Genomic DNA, 20,171 nt, shown 5'->3' on the forward strand with positions numbered 1-20,171 from the left:
GACAGACTCACACCATTTTCTTCATTTCATTGACATAATTTCAGGTGCTGGTGGTCATTGGATCCCTTAATGTATTGTATTTTTATATTCATTTTTTGCATGAGACAAGCCGAAGTTCATTTTTTACTATTCCATTTCCTAGAAAAGTAGTTTAAATGGAAATAAGAACTATTCATCCTTCAATAATTGTGACTAGGAAGTCATATCAGCAAGAAAGTACTTCCCCACCTAAAGTACTGATTCAAGATTCCATTCACGTTAAGCTGAGCTTACTGGATAGAAGAGGTGATTTCAATCTCTTTCCCTTGTTTGGAAACCTCAGGTTTCTAAATAACCTAGATCTGGCAAACTCTTCAACAGGAAAGTCACAGGATGTTCGTTTAGATGGCCTTGTTGTTAAACTTAACCTATAAAGCCAAAGAAAATAAATTGCCCAAAGATATGAAAATTACAGTGGCAATTTAACTATATAATAAATATAAAATATATATTCAGTTAATGTGTCTTAAAAATAAGAGAGCACTTTACCAATGCCTCCGTTTTAAAAAAACAAACAAACAAACAAACAAAAACAGCATGGATCTGGCCTTCTGATTCTTTCCTCAGAACTGATATATAACCCCTGTTGTTGAGGGAAGTGATTACTATCAGACCACAGGATATGAGAATTCTCTGTCCAGCTTACTTGGAAGTATGCAACCTCTTTAAGTAATTTAATAATTTCTATCTGCCACATTATTGGTCATCCACAGAGCAGGATGTTTTATAGTATTTGCTGAAAAACAAATGCTATTCCTTCTTAAGGGAGCAACATAATAGAGAGACACATTGGACTTTGAGTGAGGACACCAGAAGAACATTTCATTCTGGTGCAGTGTGTAATGGCTGTGTTGGCTCTCCATTGGATGATTCTGGCCTTGAAAGCTTCTCAAGCTTCAGTTGAAGTAGGTAGAGCATGGAGCTGTTGGCTCTCGGGTCTGTCGAGGTAGTACAGGTAAGGAGAAGTAGATGTTTCTTAACTTCTGTAGTCTTCAGTGGCTTCATACATAAAATAAAAGGGATGAGGCTAGATAATCCCTCAAGTTCTTAAAGTCTTCCATTTATTTTGTCTTTTCAAAATGTCTTAGTTTATATATACTACTCAATCTGGGTTTATTATTAACACATTTAAGAGAGAGACCATCTTATCTCTTGAGATCAACTATTGTCCCTTTGAAAACACAAAAAAGCACCAGTCTATGTTTCCTTTAGCTAGACCTGGTGACTATTAGAGTGGACATGTTTCCACAAGTTTTTCTAGAGGCCGTGTGTCCATGACCTCTGAGGTCAGCAGCTGTTGTTTTTCTGTGGTATTTCTAAAGTTGATTTGATTGTGTGGATAATGGAATATAAAGAGAAGTTTCTCTTTACCCAGTTAATCTACACAAATTGGACTAAAAAGATAGCTAAAAACTTTTAAGAATATAGATTTCAGCTCATGGTAGAGATAGCAGTAGAAGGTATGGAGGCTGAAAAAGGAAGGTTTTTAATAAGTTTTCAACTTTTATTTTATGTCTGGATCAAATGTCCAGTTTAAAAATCGAGGTAATGGGTCCTCCTTTCAAGTATACTCTTTGCCCACGTGAATCCCCATCTGACAATTTATCCCTCTTGATTCCAGAAGCTGTTCTGCTGGTCTATTTGAACCTGAGCTTGAGTGTCTTGATTATAATTGATTTATTGATGAAATCAAAAGTGTTAGCTGTTGTAGGAAAGGGATGTATTGTATGCATATGGAGAAATGTTTTATTCTGTTGTGGCATGCGTTTCCAACTGGGCCATGGCAATTTGTGACATTATGACAATTCTTGTCATAATGGCTTCACACATCTTAGCCCTGAAGGTAGAGAGTGAGGCTGTTGAAGATGAGGTTTATTGAGTTTATCCTAAAGGGTTAGCATAGAGGCTCCCCTCACGTGAACAGCTGAAGAGGTAGTAGAGTGTGGGGCTTCCAAAGAGCACTAATGATGGCTGCAGTAGGGAGACATATTATATAAGGGGAAGGGAGCCTATTTTATAGAGATTTAAAAAAAAAAAACAAACTCTCTTAAACAATCAAGTGCTTTATGTGTTATTTTCCAGAATTTTTAATGCACAAAACTAAGAAAAATAAGCCATCATTCCCTACCATTTCAGAAAAGCACATGTCTGAGAAGAAATGTTATATCTGATGGACAAGATGGCAGCTTTTCTGCTGTTCCTGCTGGGCACATCATCTTCTCTGTTGTTTGAGGGGGTGCTTTTGTGCTGGTGTGTGCCATCCTTTCTTATTTTGGCACTTGATGAAAGAGATAACCTGGCACAAGTTCCTTGGAAACGACATTAACTGTGGATTTGTAGCATGTGTCAATAAAAGTATCTTCATTTTCAAACACTGTCCTAAAATCACTTTCTTGAATTTCAAAGTTGAAATCTTTCCAGACTACATACTTTAGCTGAGTAAGCAGAGTGAAGAAATAGGCATCCAGCCAAATGTGCTGTTGTGGATAATGAGTGGAAAGTGTTCTGTTGCTGGGACAAGGAGGCATGCATTCCACTCCTAGAATTGCCCTTAGTGATTTGAGTGTGTGTGGTTGCGTGGGTGGAGGGAAAGGGGTGAAGAGGTGTGAGAGGATAGGGAAGGGGAAAAGAGAAGCATCATGAACACAAATTCAACCTCATCTTGTGGGAAGAGCTTGTCCATGATGGACACCATGTATGGACCTTTCTGAGAAGCCAGTAACATTTTTTAAAAATGTCCTAGCAGTGACTCAAATGTATTATTCTCTATTTGAACAAAGATATCAAAGAAACTCAGTGGAGAGGCTAAGAGAGAGACCATTTCTGAGGAAAATAAACAGGTAAGAAGGCAATTTAATGAGCTTCTTAGCATGAGGCAAGGAAGGTAAGTGGTTAAGTGAGAGAAAAGAGTTCAGTTAGCCTGTATGCCTCATTTGAAAAAAAGTTTCCAGTTCTCAAAAATCTCACTTTGGAAGGTGAAGTAAAGGGCATCTGAACGCTGTTCAATTCAGCACTGAGGTTTCAATAAGGACTAGGAACCTGTCATTTTAATCTGTATGGTGTTCTCTGTTCTTTTCTATAATTATATTGTTCTTCAAAGAGGAAGCCAAGTAAGCTGGGGAGATTTCTCTGAGAAAGAAAACCTGAACAGTCTCCACAGGGATGAATCACTTACAATGAAAGAACCCTTGATCATGATTTTCAGATCATTTCAGTCCATCACAGAATATTCTCTTAAGAGGTGACGTGAGGTATTGAAGTGGTTCCCTTGAGGAAGTATGACTTCCTTCCCAAGAGGTGACTTGTGTGTGTATGTCGGAGGAGGGGGAGTTGAGAGCTGAGCTGGGAAGTAAAAGCTAGCAGAGTTCAAAGGTGGGGAGTGGTCTCCCCAGGGGGCCTTCTCTAGGATCTCAGATGGGGGAATCCTTGAGGATCAAGCAAGTAACTTCTGACAGTGAATGTGCATTCTTAATGCTGCCCTGAGGAAGGGAGTGAGGAGAGGAAAGTCAAGGATGAGGCAGGGTTCTGGATCCCATTCATGACTACAGTAATTCCACCTGATTCTGCTTAATATTGACCCTCTCTATGGTTCCGCACACCAAAGGGTTGAGAAGCATGGTAGATGCCATGGCGTACTGTCTAATTTTAAGGGTCTCAGCTGCCATGGGTATTGGTTGATGACCACTCATAGCTAAGTCCCTCTAGGTGTCCATTTCTAATGACAAAGACCCAACCCCAGCCTCAGTTCAGAAGATCAGGGAAGGGCCAGCCCAGCAGCCGAGAGCTCCCTGGGAGCCCGGCTGTGGTTTGTGTCACAGCTGTTCACAGCTCACCTTCTTCCTCTGCCTGGTGCTGCTGCGCTCACTCCCTTGAAGGTGTTACTCCTGAGACTACCTCACGGTATGCCAGCTGTGCACACATCTCCAGCTTTGAAAGTTTGTTTCCCAGGAAACCTAGCTAAAGAAAAACAGCTAAAAGGCATGCGAAAATGACCAGACAAAATGATTGCTGCAGCTCTTGGACACTGTGTATGTTTGCTCATCCAGTAAACATTTCATAAGAACCTACTATGTGTCAACAGTCACATCATTTGATAACTCTGTGCCTGGAGACATCAGAGGACTTTAGGATCTTCAGGGTGGATTGATTAGACTTGAGTTACTCCTTGAACTCTTTGGAATCATCAGCCATGTATAACCTTAAAATACTGTTTGCACATTTGTGGCCTGAAGATTAAATCTGCTTATTAGTGTTTTTCTTTTTTAATGATCTATGAAGTGGTTTTAATATTTTGATTTAGTTGCAAATTTTAAAAATTAGGTGATTTTGCATAAAATCTAAATTCAGGCTGTTTTTGAAAACAGAACATCTGGCAACACCCGGCCTGCATTCCTGGAAGATAACAATCAGCTGGAGTTAATTAATTGTTGTTTTTAAAACGAGTACCCATTCTAGTTTGCCATAGTTCCCACTTGCCGTGTTTTACTGTAGGTGGCTCCCATTGCTTATACTTCCTTCTAGGGCTCTGGAGGTATTCAAATTTGTGAAATTCTAGGTCCATAAGAGTTTCTCTCAATCTCTGGATTGTTCTTAATGCTCCTGGGGTAGGAAAGATTTAGGTTTATCCCATAAGCCTGACCTACCTATGTGAGATGGTCTCAAAAGTATTTAGTATTCTTCTTTTGATGTAGAGCACAGCACTGAAAAAAATGATCTTACTCTTCTAGTTTCTTCATTTTTGAATAGTACTTTTAAGAAATAGTCATTCAGTGTTCACAGCACAGTACGCACAAGGGCCATTACAGAATTTGTGAGGTGGTTCTATTCTCCTGGCTGCACACTTTTCCTGCAGGAGCTCAGGAACCATGCCGAGAGCGGTATGGGGTTTCCGCAAGTGGCAAAAGTAGGACTGGAGCCCATTTCCTCCCACTCAGGCAAGTGCTGTGGCTCCAGGCTGTCCTGACTCTGGCACTTTATCTCAACACAAATGAAGACGCAGCAGGAACTGAGCCTTAGAAAAAGCTTTGCTGAGAGAGACAGATTTATTCTGGCAAAGTTCAGGACATTGACCATTAGCTGGAATGTTCGCAGCAGTCTTTGGCACTGAGTGCAAGTTGAGACCCAGCTCATGGACAGAAGAGAAAAAATGTACACTGTCAGGCAAACCAGGTGTGGGCAAGGGATTCAAGGTGCTGAGGTCAGATGAGGTGGCCCCCTCCAGCTCCCATGTCACCAGAGACAAAGGTGAACACTCTATCCCCTCCTGCCAACGCTCACCTCTTAGACCTCAATGTAAATGACACAAAAGTGGGGCCCCTGAGTGGCTTAGTCAGTTGAGTGCCCTACTCTTAACTTTGGCTCAGGTCATGATTTCAGAGTCATGAGATTGAGTTCCTCATGGCCTGTTCAGTGAAGAGTCTGCTTGAGCTTCTCTCTCTCTCTCTCTTCCTCTCTGTCTGCCCCTTAGGTGGTGGCCATTTTCCTTCCTACAGCCCTCATCGCCCAGGGGCTGGAAATGGGACAGTTTTAACTCCTTGCTTCATTTGCCACTTCTTTCTTCTTAAAACCCCTCAACACAGTTCTGGATCTCATCCGCACCTATCTATAATCATGTGGAGGCAGGGGCGGGGCCACCTCATTCCATGCAGCTGCCATGTCAGCAGTCTGTCCAACCTACTGCCCCTTCTAATGTGAGTCACCCACCAATCCTCAAGCCACTTTCCACATTCTTTGAGGATTTCAGCTCCTGGCTCACAGCCACTCTCTCCAACTGTGGTCTTATCATAATTGTAGTGATTCTAATAAGCACAAAGATGAATTCTTCAATATCTTGACCTATGAACTTTTTTTGTCTCCTCTCTTTTAATGATACTGTTCTTAGCCATATATACCTTAAAAATGGCCATTACCTTAGAACTGAAACCCCTCTGTAACCTCCGTAATTTAAGCATCTTATTCTCTACCTCTCCCTCTGGCTTTCCAGCTTATTATCTCTAGTATCCTGATTACAATAATTCTCTGTCCCCACAAGACACCCATTGATTCTACCATCTCTTAGCTGTCCTTCATCACCTTCATAGTAATCATACTTGCTTTTTTTTTAATCAAAGATTTTATGTATTTATTTGACAGAGAGAGAGAGAAAGAGAGAGAGAGAGAGAGAGAGATCACAAGTAAGCAGACATAGAAAGACAGGTATAGAGAGAGGGGGAAACAGGCTCCCTCCTGAGTAGAGAGCCTGATGCTGGGCTCGATCATACTTGCTTTTTAATCCAGCTTAAGTTTTACAGTTTATCATTATGACCATGAACCCTCCACTCCCTCACTTCTCTCTCCCTGCAGTGTACTTTCCTGGAAAAGGCCCACAGTTTTATTTATGCTCTTAGCCTGTTCTGCTCCTGCACCTACAATGGTTCAGTTGGCCATGGTCACAGAAAAACATAGCTGCACAGTTGTATCACATCTTAAACTCATAACAATGACCTTTAAATGATTCCTGAGTGCTACCTGAAAATCCTAGTCCATTTCCTCAGTCTATTCAATCTCCATTCTTCTTGACAAGTATTTTATATCTTTTTGGATCTTCAAGCCTCTAATACCTCCTCTATTGTTAGTCTTAGCTGGTGCCACTGCTTCCTATTTCACTAAGAGCACAGAAGCATTCAGAAGGTAATTTCCATAAGCTTTTACCACCACATTTACTAACCTCCATGCACCTGGGTCTCAGACTCAGACTTCCTGGAACATGGAGGACTCTCCCCGGCTCCTATCAAAGGTCAACCTCTTCCTCTCACTCACTCCAGGACATTTTTCATGCAATACTTCCCCTCTCTCCTCCATCATCAACTTTTCTCTTGCCACACTTCCATGTTACTATTTTTCTTATCTTAAAGAATAATTTCTTCACTCTCTATCTTCTTCCATCTGCTGCCTATTTTTCTTCACTACAATACACCTGGGACTTGTTCCTTTAATTTTATGTATAAACTTGGCTGGGCCTATAGTTGATCAAAAATTATTCTAGATGTTTCTGTGAAGGGTTTTTTTTTTTTTTTTTAAGATGAAATGAATATTTAACTCAGTAGACTTTGAGTAAAGCAGATTATCCTCTATAATGTGAGTGGGCCTCATTTAATCAGCTGAAGGACTTAATAGAAAAAGACAGGAAGGAGAAGGAATTCTGCTAAAAGATCACCTTCAGATTTAGGATGGCATCAACTCTTCCCTACATTTCTAGCCTACTGGCCAGCCGTGACAACTTTGGATTTGCCAGCCTTCACAGTCACATGAACCAGTTCTTTAAATTAAGACTCTGTCTCTGTCTCTCTTTCACACATCACACTACACATGCACACACACACATCCTATTTGTTCTGTTTCTCTGGAGAATCCCAACTAATACATTATCCATATCCATTGTTTCTTCATTTTCTCATCCTAGTTTTACTTATTCCTACCCCAATTGCCTTTGGTCCTCATTACTACACTGACAAAAGTTTCCAGTGATCTTCATATGGCTTAACCTGAAAGTCAATTCCTTGTTCTTATTTCTTTTACTCTATTAATAACATATACTAAACTATACACTAACCATATCCATCTTAATTATTTTTCTTACTTAACCTCTTGATTTCTTTTTTACTGTACTGGTTGCCCCTTCTGGTTTCCCTTTGCTGGTTCTTCTCCTTGTCCTTCTAAGCTCAGATTCCCCAAGTCTTAGTCCGTAGACCTTGACTTTTCTCTACGTCACTTCCTAGATGATTTCTTCCCAGTCTCCTCTGGAAGACTCCCAAGTTTATATCTCCAGGCTGGATGTCCCCCTGTCTACCTAAGGCCTCTATGTAGAAGTCTGACAATGACCTTCAGATGAACATATATAAGACCAAGTTCCTGATATTCCTCCTTACACCCAGGTTGTTCCTCCTGATACCTTCGCACCATCCTTTTAGTTGCTCTGGTTACAAATTTTGATTTATCCTTGACTCATTCCCTTTCTCTCACATCTTGCATTCAATTTACAGATCATATAAATGTATGATAGAACTTTACTGTTAAAATATATATAGAATCCCACAGTGCCTCACCCCTCTGCTGTCCCCACCCCGGTGCACTCTTCTAGCATTTTCGGATTATTTCAGTAGCCTCTGTACTATTCTTTCGGCTTCCATCCCTGTGCCCCTACAATTCTATTTTCAAGAGAGTTTATGGAGTGAGCTTCTAAACTACCTACCTTAAATTATGACACCACTCTGGGGAGACTCTTCAGTGGCTTCCCAACTCACATGGAAAAAAAGTCAAAATCCTTACCATGTCCTGGAAAAGTCCTGTGTGACCCAACAGGCTTACTTCTCAAATCACTTCTTGCCTCTTCCCAGTCATTCTCTTCTTCAGACACACCAGGCACTCTACCTGTGTGGTTCCTTTATATGTGCTGATCTGTCTGCCTGTAATGCCCATTCCCAGATGCGAACGTGGTTTGCTCCTTCACCCTTTTCACATCTCTGCTGGAATGTTCTTTCAGCCTTCCCTTACTGCACTTACCTCTCTACCAACCTCTCTCCCTTTACACCTATCTATTCCTGCCACTTGATGCATGATACATTCTGTTTGCTTATCTGCTTGCTTATTTTGTTGCAGGTGTTCCCCCACTCAAATGAGAACTCCATGAGCTTTGTCTTTACCATAACTCTCAAACCTAAACAATGCCTGGCATATAGTAAGTACTCAATAAATACTTGTTGAATAACAAAGGAAGGTAATTTCTAGGGCGTATTTTTAAACAGTTGCGAATTATCTGCAAATGATCTGACCATTAGCACTGCTATGGAGTTATATACAGAACATATATTTGAAAGTGTATTCATCTTAAAGTATCTTTCCAAAGTCAAAGTCAGCTTATTTTTAGTGATCAGAACCTTCCAGAACATACCAATCACCTTGTCTTTCTGTCAACAACAGCCCATTCTTAATTAACCTCTGCAAATTTCTTTTTAAAAATTATCTTCAAGCACTTCTGAATTGGTGCATTTAAAATTTTGATCCTTAGTCATGTTAGGTCTGAAATACACAGTCCTTATCTTTGAACAACAAAACAGATGATAAGCTTTGAGACCCTTTATCTAGGTCATTTGATAAATTGTCAAGCTCTCAAAGTGAATAGCGCTTGGGACAAAGGGTCTGTGGTAACCAGCACAGAGCCCTGCCAGCACAATAAGAGGAGGAGCTCAAGGATCCTGAAAGAATAAAACTCAGCCTGAGACAAATGCCACAAGGCCAGAAGTAAATAGAAACCTCCCAGAGCAAGGACATCCTCCATGGTGAGGAGAGCCCTCGCTGAAAGCAATCCGTCAAGCCAAGCTCAGTAAAAAGGAGGAGACCCAGTCCTTGCAGAGCTTTGCCAGAGGTCAACAAACCCAGGATAAATCCCAGACACAGTAAATTGGACCACTGACAAACAGACACATTTCAACCGGAGATAAGTCTGCAAATTGATGAAATGTAATGAAACCCATAATTAGAAAAAAGAATAAATAGGCAAAAATGCCTACTCCCAAGAGGAGAAAATTGCATTTTTCCCCCTTAGAAACAGTTATTTGGACATTATTATCTTTCAGAAATGGGTTTTGTGGAGCCTTGGGCAAAGGTTTTACTCAGCTTGGCCTCACAGAGTTAACCCTGAACTGTGTTCACTCTCACTGCAGCGACCGGATAGAAGCACTTATTTTTAAAGCATGGCAAATGAGTCTTCCTTGTTAAGGCACAAAATGGTTATCCCAGGTTCTCCCGAAATGAGAACCGAGCCATCCTAAGAGAAGACTATCCAGACATGTATTTCATTGCAGAAATAAAACAAAAGAATCCATTCTTAAGGAACTAAGTGATTTCTCCTAGCTGACAGAGTAACTGAATTGAAACTTTGGACCCTGATTTTTTCAGTTTCTCCATTTCAGCTTTTTACTTAAAATGTCTAGAAACATCTACAGACTCCTTGCTCTGTACCCACTCCTACACTAATCTATATTCTCTCTCAACATCCAAGGGTCTGAGAATCCTAGGCTACACCCACTGGCTCCATTGCTACCAGCTATTCATTCTTCACCCATTTGAAATCTGACTTTGCCTTCCTCCACTTACTGGAATCATTCTTGCTAAGGCCACCAAGACTTCCTACGTGTTGAAGACGAGAATTTTTTCAGAGCTTACCTTATTGGAACCCTTTGGTACCTCTCATGTTATTGATCATTCCCATCTTTCCAAATTCTGTGGTCTCCGAGAGCTCATTTTCCTTATGTTTTACCATATCTGTTTGGCCCCTTGTTCTTCTCACTCTGCATACTTTCTACAGGGTGTTTTATCACCCCTGATGCTTAAAATCCGCTATTTTTCATCTGAGATAGCCTAAATTTTCAGGATGGAAATTCTAAGTCTTAGGCTTCAAAATCTAGTTACTTTTTGACAGACTGACAGTACATTCTTCAGGTACTCAGATTCAAAATGTCCAAAAATAATCTCGCTTTTTTCCCCCAGCTAATTCCCTGTTAGTAACAGGACTCATCTGTGGCTCCTCCTTCTTCCCTTTCTCCCTACAAAATGCTTTCAGAAACCAATCCTGACAAGGCAGCCACTTCCATTTTTGGAATTTATTTGTTTTCCCTCATCCCTCTCCTTATTGCCTTTTTAGGCCCTAATCATCGCTCACATTGATTGTTACAACAGCCTGTTTAATCACTCAGGACAGTCCCCTTCATGAACCTTGAGTCATCCCAACACCACCATAATGGTTTCTCATGGAAGTGGAGATTAACAATTGTGAGAGTTCTCCTTCCTTGTTCTTAACTCACTTCCTGGAGATAGCTCGCTGTTCGTAATGAAGGAGGAAAAACACAAGTTCTTTAAAATCCCTCTAACATAGTCCTCCTCTAGAAATGAGGCTGCTTCACAGGTGTGCCCTCTGAGTGCATCACACTTGCTTGGGGGTCCCCAGACTCGAAAGCTGATGAATCCCATCTTCAGAACAATGTAGCAGCTGTGTGAGTATACCTAGAGTATTTTGCAGCATGGACATTGGTAAGAAATAAAGGGAGAATGGAGTGAAACTCTTTGATAATTTTCTACCTCTTATTTTGCTGATCTGTTTCGTGAATATCAGAAGAATCCAAGTACTGGCTTGCCTCCAAAAGGGAGGCATCCACAATTTCACCAGATGCTGAGACAATGAGTCATAGTTGAGTTCTCAGCTGAGAGTGCTGTTCACTTTCTGTTTAAAGCAGAAAGCAGACTTGTTCCTGATAATGGTTTTCTGCCCACCCCCTCCTCTCCCACTCCCTCCAGCTCCCTAGCCACACGGACCTTTCAGCCAAACCATGCTCTCTTCTACCACAGGGCTTTTGTACGTGCTGTTTCCTAAAGCTAAAAACATCCCTGCTTTTCCCCCACTCCACCTCCCTATGTAATTATTTCCTATTTAACTACAAATAGTCAATTACTATTTATTCTTCAGATTTCAGTACAAATCTTTCTTCTCCAGACACTGCATACATACAGCCCACCCTTACGAATTTCTATTTTCCTGTGATCTTTTAGGGCCATGTATCTTTTCTTTCCTTCCTAGCACTTTGCCCCAATTTGTGATAGACAACCAATTGGATTACTATTTGATTAACATCTAACCTCTCCCCATTGGTGTATGAGTACCAGGAAAGTGCAAGCCACATTTTTTTTTTTAAATGTTCACCACAATCATCTTATTTGGCATTACTCTTTATTCTTATTTTTTTTTTCCTCACTTAAGATGAGATCTAGATTCTTAACAAAATTTTAAGTGCAATGTATAGTATTATTAACTATGGCACAATGTTGCACAGATCTTTAGAACTTACTCATCTTGCTTAACTGGAACTTTATTCCTGTAGAACTACAACTCCCCTCACCCCCACCCCCCCACCCCTGCAAACAGAACAAACATATGATCCAGGAGTCCCTCTCTTGCATAACTATTCAGAAGAATTAGAATCAAGATCTCCAAGCCATATGTGTACTCCCATGCTCACTGCATCATTATTCATTATAACCAACATGTGGAAACACGTGGGACACATTTGCTTTTGTTCACTGTTTTGTGTTTTTTATTTTTTCCAGTCCCTCGTGCCTTTCACTGGGCCTATACGTGGACAGCTCCCGATAAACAGTTGTTGACTTAAGGAATAAATGGCTGAGCTCAGCACTGTCTGGACATAGGAACTTAGCTCCCCTGAAACTCTCTCTGTCTCATGCTAATTCTCATCCGTGGACAAAAAAAAAGAGTTGCTGTCATGCATTACGTGAGCTCTTGTCTCCAACAATAGCGCTGGAAAAGGGTTGAGGAGAGGGTCATTTTCTTTTTCCCCTAACGTTCTCTTGAAATAAATACGAACGGGCCTCAAAGCGTTCCAGTTTCCCTCTAATAGCCTATTATATATTTCTAGTGCATAAATTTGTCATCTTGACACATTTCTTCTACATATTTTTGGTCTACTCTTCTCTGGGTTTTGCTTTTAAGAATTGTATCATGTCCCCTTTTAGTTGATTTTGACCCAGATTTTTTTTTTTTTTTTTTTTTTTTTAAATTTTTTATTTTTTATAAACATATATTTTTATCCCCAGGGGTACAGGTCTGTGAATCACCAGGTTTACACACTTCACAGCACTCACCAAATCACATACCCTCCCCAATGTCCATAATCCCACCCCCTTCTCCCAAACCCCCTTGACCCAGATTTTAACTATTTGATGTTCATCTTTATAAAGCAGGACCCCTTTCTCAATCTTTCCACCCCCAGGTTATTTGATTTGCCCCCTCTTGCTTTTCTCGCATAGAACTAATATTTTTGAGGACCTGTGCTGAGGATTTTTTCCCCGGGTTAGTTCACATAACAAGGGAAGCAATGATCTTATATGAGCACCGTTATTATTTCCACCTTACAAATCGGAAACTGAAGCTTAGTATGCTATTTTGCCGGCTCAGGTCAAATATTTATCAGGTGGGGGAGGAGATTCCAATTCCAGAGACCACTCTTTTTGTGAACTGTGTAAATCCAAATGACATTGGGAAGGTTTGTGTTTAACAGACGTCGACTGCTAGAATAATGATCGCATTATGGCTATTCTCCTGCAACAATCAAATGCTCGAGGCAAATCATGAACTATTTGCTCATACATTTTTGTAGCCCCTAATATCTAAAGAAATCAGGTTTTTATCAGGGGCTTTTAAGTGTGAGCATGTAACTTCCTGTCACTTCAGTTCATTTATTCACAACGCCAGAGGCCTACCTACATGGTTACAACCCTGCCATGTCCTGCCAAGGTCCCAGGGCAGGCAAGAGCCAAAGCAGAGGTCAGGGCTGATGAGACTTGTTCATTGTGTTCAAGGTGACTTTGAATCTCTTTTGCTTTCTCACTTTGTCCTGATGGCACACTTATCTGTTATTTTCTAGAAGAATTTGCAGCCAGATGTATCACTCTAAGATTTTTCCTGGTATGTCAGGCTCTTTTCACTGGAGGGGGTTTGGGGAGGTGAGGGGTAGAATTTTCATAACCAAAAGAACACCCCTGCAAAGCTACAATGGTACTTTTCTTTTTCTTTTCTTTCTTTTTTTTTTTTTTTTTTTTTAGCTTGTCAACAAAACCAGTTTTTATCCATTTAATCAGTGCATCTTACTAATTCATGGTCATTCGTAGTGACCGGCTGTAGGAAAATTCAAGTACTAAAGTCCACGTTCTCATTTCCTGGCTGGAGTGATTGTTGCTCTCATTAAAACAGAAACTCCCTGGGCAGAACGAAGGAGCAGCTGAGCAAGGCTGCTTTCCTTACTTCTGTGGGGGAGACCTTGCTGGCTCCTGGGTGTCTGCCCTCACTTCAGGATTTTTCTTGGCCCGAGGTTACTTTGAGCAAAAGGAGTGATGGGTTGCACTAGTTACACTAGAATGGCACAAATGGAAAACAGTATCAAGAAGCAACTGCTGATATTCGTAGTTATAGAAATTTGTTCAGAAGCCACTTAACGGAGAGCATAAAGTAAGCATGAGGATTCCGTAGTTCAACAGGGAGTCAAAAGGACAGATGCGGATCCAGAGAAATCTTAACTAGTGGGTAGGAGGGGGTAGGACTGGGGGTGTGTGTGTGGGAGCAACCTTATCATATCACCTGGGACTTATTTTTTTAAGATCTTTCCTGAATCTGCCAACTGTCTAATGGTGATTTAGCGGAACTTCTTAAGTGGGATGTAAAATCTGAAGATGATACATGAACATCAAAGTCATATCAAAATCATTTCATTATTGAAAAGTTTAGGGGGCCTGGGTGGCTTAGTCTGTTGAGCATGTGACTCTTTGTTTCTGCTCAGGTCATGATGTCAGGGTCCTGGGATCGAGCCCTGCATCAGGTCCACACTCAGTGGGGGGTCATCTTGAGATTCTCTCTCTTCTTCTCCCTCTGACCCTCTCCCCCACTCTCTTTTTTTCTCTCAAGTAGGTGCATAAAATCTTTTTTTTTTTTTTTTTTAAAGAAAAGTCCACCTATTATAATGTGAGAAAGTGTAAGAAAATTTTTTGGTCAGTTCCATAATCAAAGTCTAAGTCAAATTCAATTCCTATCTAGTAAAATGCATTCAGCTAAAGGCATAATGGTGATATTTGGGGAATATTCCTTGCCCTTTCAGGGTTTGCAATATTCACCCCTGAGGGCTTCCGTAGCTTACTCTGCAGGGCTACCAACAGGGTTAGCACTTGGATCTCCCTTGGGGGTAATTCATATACCCTCATTTTAGAAGGATACCTCTTTCTAACATCTTTGCATTCTCTGATGGACAGCCACACATCTCGCGTGCTGGTCAGACATCATAAAGGGCTTCTTGTGAGCCTGATCTTGAGGTAGAAGAGAAAGCAACATTGCCAGATACTGTCCCAGCTCACAGACCCGTAAATATACTTAAAAGCACCTTGACAATAGAGACATAACTTTTTGTTGAAACACAAGTTGGCTGGAATATACTTCATCTGTCTAAAATGCCTTTTTGGGCTTATCTATCCAAGAGGGAACAAAAAATCCACCCCCGCCAACAATTTTTTTCATAGTACTTACATCCTTGAAGTCTCATGAAGTAAAATTAGCCTCATCTTGTCATGTGACACTCTTTCACTCACTTACTCCTGAATAAACTTCTGGGTATGTGTGTGTGTATATATATATATATATATATATAGAGAGAGAGAGAGAGAGAGAGAGAGAGAAAGCTATGTGTGTGTTTATGTGTGTATGGCCCTTTAGCAGGAGTCTCAAAAAACTTCTTTTCTGGAGAGGACCAGATTGTTCATTTTTTGCTGGACTTACTTGTAAATTAAGCTTTGGGGTTTTCAAAACCAATTAGTATGTACCAAATAGTACCTGATACCTGGCGAAAGCTTAACAGATATTTGTTGAATGAGTGAAGAACTTGTGGAAAATGTATTTGTCTTAGTTTAAGAGCTTTGGGTACAGATCTAGTTATTTCCTCCTATCATTCTAGCTCTGGTGACCAGGAAAGGTTGCTGTTACTCATGGCATTTTCAGGAAGCTTCCTCAAGTCAGAGTCCTGGGGTTAGAATGAGAACACTCCTAAATTCTTATCACTTCAGTGTAGCCTTTAATATATATTCCAGTCACCTTGAGAATGCTTAGGGATTTACTGTCACCCCACAGTTAGGTACTTTTTTCAGGAGGACAGAGAGAACTTGCTTGACGATTATGGAAGGTATTAAATTATGATAAAGACAGGGGTGCCTGGGTGGCTCAGTGGGTTAAGCCTTTGCCTTTGGCTCAGGTCATGATCTCAGGGTCCTGGGATCGAGCCCTGCATCGGGCTCTCTGCCCAGTGGGGAGCCTGTTTCCTCCTCTCTCTCTGCCTGCCTCTCTGCCTACTTGTGATCTCTCTCTTTCTGTTGAATAAATAAATAAAATATTTTTAAAAAAATTATGATAAAGACAAATATACTGGATCATTCCCACAGTCTGTTATGTGTAGAGCATTTCACAGGTAATTGAAAACGGGACTCTTATCCTGGCCATGATCTCATGTTTTGACGTCTGAGATAACTAAAATTGTTTCCTTTTCCTGAATAAATGGAATTACCAATTACCAAAGCCTTGTACACAGGAAGGCAACATTCTGATTAAGATGGGAAATGAAATCTTGCCATTTGCGATGACGTGGATGGAACTAGAGGGTATCATGCTTAGCGAAATAAGTCAAGCGGAGAAAGACAACTATCATATGATCTCCCTGATATGAGGAAGTGGAGATGCAACATGGGGGGTTAAGGGGGTAGGAGAAGAATCAATGAAAGAAGATGGGATTGGGAGGGAGACAAACCATAAGTGACTCTTAATCTCACAAAACAAACTGAGGGTTGCTGGGGGGAGGGGGGTTGGGAGAAGGGGCTGGGGTTATGGACATTGGGGAGGGTGTGTGCTATGGTGAGTGCAGTGAAGTGTGTAAACCTGACGATTCACAGACCTGTACCCCTGGGGATAAAAATGTATTATATGTTTATAAAAAATTAAAAATTAAAAAAAAGATGGGAATAAAATTTCAAAATTAGCTTTCTTTTATTTTAGACAGCATGTTACCTCACTTTGTAGAACAAACACAAAATAAAGGCAACAAACACCTTTCCTTAAATACTAAAGAACAGATTGATAGTTGTCCATGGTATTTTAAAAGATTCTGAAGGAATTGCAGAAATAGATGAAAACTTGTCTTATTGAATTTGCCTTGACCTATGATCACCTGGATAGGCCTTTCCCTGAACTCTGCCCCTCACCCCCACAAGATGCTAACAAAACCAGAGTAGTACACACTTGGAGCATGAGGAGAAGAAGCTATAAACATATTGACTACTGTTTGTTGACAGAGTTTGGGTGTGTGCCTCAGATCACTGAATGGAGTTTCTTACCCCAATACAAGGTAACACCTTCCCTGAAATCTCAGAGCAACATGCTCATTCTCCCCAAATCGCATTAAATCACCAGAAGAATTTTTTTCGCCTCTGATAGATTAACTTCTAGGAGAAATGGCAACAATCAGGAAGTTTCACGTCAAGGAGCACCATTATTGGTGCTCAGAATGAAGACAAACAATAGAAAAGGTGGAATCCATTTCACCGCAGATGAGCAGGGAGGGTACAATTTAACAGAAACCAAGCTGTTTCACTCCTTTGAGTAAGCCCAGCCTGATGAAAGAAGCAGCTCATCCTCTGCGAGACTGAGGGACAGGCGACTTGTTAGTTGCATTAAATCTTATTGACCTGGCAGATGGTTAAATAAATTGCTACAGATACTGGTGTGCCTTTCAGTCAAATCAATATGTCCCTTCTATTTCATTTTGTACTAATACAGTGGAATTTCAGTCTTATCAGTGCTCTGTATGTAATATTCAAATGAAACCGAGGCTTGTAATTAGGAGCAGAATTCTTTTGTCAAGAATTTAACTTTTGTTGAATGGGTCAAGATATTTAAGGCAGTGTAACTATGGCCATTCTTTGACTGATTGATTCTCTTCCCCACTTCAATCGGTTTGTGTGACCAGAAGGTAAATTTCCGACGTGTAAATTTCTAATGTTTAAGTTCACTGTGCAATTTCTGTGCACCCTGTCTAGGAAGCAATAAGAGGGAAGTAACTGCATCCATTTAGTGGGTACCTCCAAGCCTAGCAAACTAGGGATATAGATATTGTAACATATCTTCTACTTTTAAACAATCCTTGCTATATTCTTACATTAATATTCTTTTCTATTCTTATAGTAATAATAACAACCACTCATTTTACTGAAAAATCATTTCCCAGTAAAAATTTTCTACACTCCCTTCCCAACTAAAGACAGTAATATATATTTTATGAGATCCCGATAAAGAATTTTCTAATTCTGAAATAGGTACTGCAGTGCTATTGTGTTAAAATCATATGATAATTACAAAATGAGGAAGAGAGAACTGCATCTTGAGTTTGCTTGAGAGAGAAGCCTTCAGCTTTCTATGAGTACTACTTATTAGAAAAGCAAATGACTAATTCTGAGAAATCTGCTTTCAGGTTCTTTTATTGTAGTTGTGCTAAGAATGTAGAAGAGACCAGAGGGCAGACCTCTAGAGAAGCATTCTGACTGTGAATAAAGACAGCCAAAGAAAATTATAAATACAGAAAGAAGGCATTAGGATTAGAAAGAATTCATGCTAAATTGATTTATATAAATACAAATCAAAATATTACATGTGATTACATGAGCAGAGGCTACGTGAGTAAAATCCAGATGTGAGGTCAATTATCTCTGAGTTTCCATGGAATCTCATCAGGGGCTGCCTCAGAAGAGGAAGGAGGAGAGAGAGGAATCAAGTAGGAGGAGGTCTCTCCAGGCCACAGCCCCTTCTTTTTTAGTATTTAAAATAATCCCTCTATTTAAAAAACAAGTATAAAACCCACTGGGTTTACATGTGGATTTTGGAGTAAGTGGCTTTACCACTTAGAAATTTTTTAATCATGCCAGGTTACTCAACCTTATTTAAGCTTCAGTTTCTCCATCTTTACAATGGGGATAATAATTGTTTCTGTCCTTTTAGTGTTGCTGTGAGACTTCAGTGAATAAATAGAGGTAAAACTTGGGGCACCTGGGTGGCTCAGTGGGTTAAGCCTCTGCCTTTGGCTCAGGTCATGGTCTCAGGGTCCTGGGATCGAGTCCCACATCGGGCTCTCTGCTCAGCAGGGATCCTGCTTCCTCCTCTCTCAGCCTGCTTCTCTGCCTACTTGTGACCTCTGTCTGTCAAATAAATAAATAAAATCTAAAAAAAAAAAAAGAGGCAAAACTCTTAGAATAATGCTGCAATAGGATTTAATTAGTATTAGCATTATTATTTAATACAGTAGAAAAATAACCCATCATTCTTCAGTAAAGGAAAAAGAAAAAACAACCCATTGGTTTTAGAAAAATCAGCAACAGCCCATTCATTAGGAGATTTGTTGCTTAATGTATACAGCTGAAATGAAATGAATAAATGGTAAATCCCCCCACTAGTTGCAGCCAAGGAAGAAATTGGAAGAATACGTGAGTGTCATAAAGGACAAGGACCTCCGCACTGGATAGCAGTAAAATTTAGTAAAATTTAGACCCAAACTGAAAGGCCATCCCTTGTTTTGCCAGTCACATTTCTCTGTTTCTGGTCACAGTGACAGTTCTTTCGAGAGTGTTGACAACTCATCAGGCTTCCATCTCTCCTTCACAACTTATCCCTTAACAGTGTTAATTCTGCGCTACCACTCCACCGTAATTGCTCTTATCAATGTCACTAATTAATTTTATGTCACCTGGCTGGTTCTCTCATTTCTCTATATCGTTCTTTAACTCACAGCAGAATGTAACAGAGCTGAGCATTTCCTTGTTTCTGGAACATCGCTCTGGTCTTCCTTGAGACGACGTTCTCACAGTTTTCCTTGTCCCCGATTGCTCTTCTCTCCAAATTCCAAATGTTGAAGTTCATCGGGGCTGGTTTTGGGGCTCTCTTCTCTTCTTTATCTTTATTATATCCATTCCCCTGGACTTAAAATATCACGTATATGCTGAAAACTCCCCAATTTACTTTCAGTTAGGACTTCATTTCTGTTGCTTCCACCTACCTGATATCTTCCTGTAGAGGCATAATAGGATTCTTAAACTTAATGTGCCCAAAATGAAGTCCTAGATTTTTCCTTTTTACCAAACCTATTTTTATTTTAGCCCTATCTATCACAGAAAAATGCATTATTATCTGACAATTGCTTGAGCCAGAGGTTTAGATACTATCCTTGATTATTTTTTCTATTTCACCTATGCCTCAGTGAGCTCTACAGTTACCTCATTAAAAAAAAAAAAAAAAAGAAAGAAAGAAATTGGCAAATTTTTATTTCTTTCCTTTACCATCACCTTGGGCCAAACCACCTCTGTTTCATGCAGATTATATGCTGATCTTCCAATGCTGCTTCCCTTGTATCTATACTCCACTTGGTGGCCAGCATGATTTTTTTTTTTTTTTTTACTTTAGATTTTATTTATTTACTTATCTGAGAGAGAGTGTGTGCTAATGGGCATGGAGA

Source organism: Mustela nigripes, chromosome 6 (genome assembly GCF_022355385.1).
Source record: "Mustela nigripes isolate SB6536 chromosome 6, MUSNIG.SB6536, whole genome shotgun sequence".
Taxonomy (NCBI): Eukaryota; Metazoa; Chordata; class Mammalia; order Carnivora; family Mustelidae; genus Mustela; species Mustela nigripes.